A 2746-nucleotide genomic window follows, 5' to 3' on the forward strand; every position below is an offset into this window, starting at 1 on the left:
CAAACATTTTTGGATTTTATTAACAAATATATAAATTTTGAACATTTTTTAAATTTTGATATTTCATTGTTTTTGAATTTTTGAACATTTATTGAAAAGAAGAAAACAGTTTTTAAAGTTATAAATTATTTTAAAATTTCCGATCATTTTTAAAAATTTCTGAACAAAATTTTTAAACAGGAACTTTTGGAAATTTTGATAATGTGAACATCCTTTATATTTATGATATTTTTTGAGAAGAAAAAGTAACTTGAATAGTTAAGAAAAAGAAAAAGAAAAAAGTAAAAGTAAAATAGAAACAGAAAAAACCAAAAGCAGGCCGGCCCAGTTGTGGGCGCCCCTGTGCGAAGCACCAACTACTTGACGCAATAATCCTCAAAAAAAACTACTTGACGCAATGCACGTGAAATAGTTTTGAACTAGAAAATGTAATAAAAGAACTAAAAAGGTTATGAATATAAAAATCGGTTCGTGATATTAACAATGCTAGTGGATTAGGTAAAATAAAATATAAATTAAAATATTTGTGTTATTTTAAAAACATGAATTTGAAATTGTTCATGGCTTCGTTTTTTTACAAATTAAAAAAATTTCATGAATTAAAAATTGTTCACTAAATTTATAGATTTTTTTCAAAATTAAAACATGTTCGTGTTTCCCAAAAGGTAGTCATGAATTTAAAAATACAATTCTAAATTCTTGACAAGCGATGGGCCAACATCTCCCTAGCTGCATTGCATAGCATGCCTTCCAAGCTGAAGAGCAGATTCTCAAAAAAAAGATGAACAGCAATGTTCACATTGACATTGCACGCATAAATAGGCAATTGATTATTCCGCAAAGTTGTCAATATTGTTAAATCATGTAATTGTAGTTGTGTAACATGTGTAATATGACATATTTCACGGTGTGTTAATGTGTGTGCGTGAGTTGTAATCCTATGCAGATTGTTGTTAGTTGGTGATCCTCATCTTGTATAGACTTGGATGAGGGGACAAGCCACACAACAACCTGCGCCGATGTAATCTTGTTCTCCCTATTTAACATGCACGCGTCCCTGCACAGATTCATACGCTTCCAATCTTCTTTTCTTACATGGTATCGGGGTTAAGAGGTCTTGAGTACAAGACCTGGCTGGCGCAATTAAAATTGCAGCCCACTTTCGATCCACGTTTAGGCCTGAGGGAGCCACACGTGAGGGTCAGTGTTGACGTATAATGTGTTGCCTAGTCTCTTCCATCAGATCGGTCTTTTGGTTGCATTTAGTAGAGCATGCACTTCTACATGGTAATCAGAGCCTACCTCGAATTCATCCATGGCAAGCTCCTCTGCGAACTCCTTTCCCTCGTCTCCGATTGCACACATCGTAACCGAGAAGCTTATGAGAGGGAACGAGCTACTATGGCGCGCCACCGTGCTCTCAGCCATCCGGGGAGCGCAGATGGCGGCATTCCTCGACGTCGAGCAAGTGGTGCCGCCCATGACCATTGAGGTCACTAGCACTGACGGGAAGACCAAGTCTTAGACCCTCAACCCGGAGTTTGGCGTGTGGTATGCGCGCGATCAACAGGTATTCTCATATCTGCTGACCACGCTACCGGGCGAGATGGCCGTCCAGGTGGCAACTTGCCACACCACAACAGAGCTGTGGAACATCGTGCAGGGGATGCTAACGTCGCAAACCCGAGAACAAACCGTCAACGTCAGGATCGCCCTCGCCAATCTTCAGAAGGGAAACTCCAAGATCACTGAGTACGTTGGTAAGGTCGGAACTCTCTGTGATGAACTCGTTGCTTCATGGAAGAAGGTGGATGAAGAGGACGTTGTGTCCCACATCCTAGCTGGACTAGATGAGGAGTTCGACCCCATGGTGTCACCCATGTGCTCTCGGGTCGAGCCGGTCAAGGTCCCGGAGCTGTACTCGCAGCTCCTGAGCTTTGAAACCTGCATGAATCTTCGTGGCAGGTCCTCCCAGTCGTCTGCTAACGCAGTCAGTCGTGGGCGCTTCAACAACAAAAACGGCGGCGACAGTGGTGACCGTGGCCGTGGCAAGAAAGGCGGCGGCGGTGACCGCGGCCGCAACAACTCCTCCAGGCCACCTAACCGTGGAGGCAGCAGCGATGGAGGTGGGAACTACAACAACAATCCCACCACCAAGTTGACGTGCCAGATCTGCGGCAAGGTGGGTCATCCAGCTTGGAAATGCTGGAAGCGCTATGACTTCGCCTACCAGGGAGGAGAAGAGCGCTCGGCGAACATGACTGCACTGCAGTATGGGGTGCACAACAACTGTTACATGGACAGTGGTGCCACCGACCATATCACCGGTGATCTAGAGAGGCTCACTGTGTAGGAGACACTAGTAGAAAAAAGGCCTAATGTGAAGCACATTAGTCCCGGTTTGTAGCTGAACCGACACTAACTAGGCGGGCGACGATCATTAGTACCGGTTCGTGGCGAACCTTTAGTACTGGTTCGTGCCACGAACCGGTACTAAAGACATGGTGGCAGGCTTGTGTCAGGCTGGGGCCCCACCAGCACCTTTAGTACCGGTTCGTTATATGAACCGGGACTAGAGATGCACCTTTAGTACCAGTTCGTATAACCAACCTGTACTAAAGGTCATCCTATATAAACCCCTTCGTGGAGCCCGAGCGCTTTGTTCTTCCCCTTTCCCCTCTCCTCTGTTTTCTTCCTCTTCCTCTCGAGCTCACACTCCATTTTTGCCAAAATTGTGAAGATTTGA

The 2746-nt window shown here is 44.4% G+C and overlaps 1 pseudogene; it reads left to right on the forward strand.

The window, feature by feature from the left end:
- Window positions 1–1804: 1804 nt before the first annotated feature.
- Window positions 1805–1943, forward strand: LOC123109293 (uncharacterized; annotated as a pseudogene).
- The last annotated feature ends 803 nt before the right edge of the window (window positions 1944–2746 follow it).

The sequence above is a fragment of the Triticum aestivum genome, chromosome 5A (genome assembly GCF_018294505.1).
Source record: "Triticum aestivum cultivar Chinese Spring chromosome 5A, IWGSC CS RefSeq v2.1, whole genome shotgun sequence".
Classification (NCBI taxonomy): Eukaryota; Viridiplantae; Streptophyta; class Magnoliopsida; order Poales; family Poaceae; genus Triticum; species Triticum aestivum.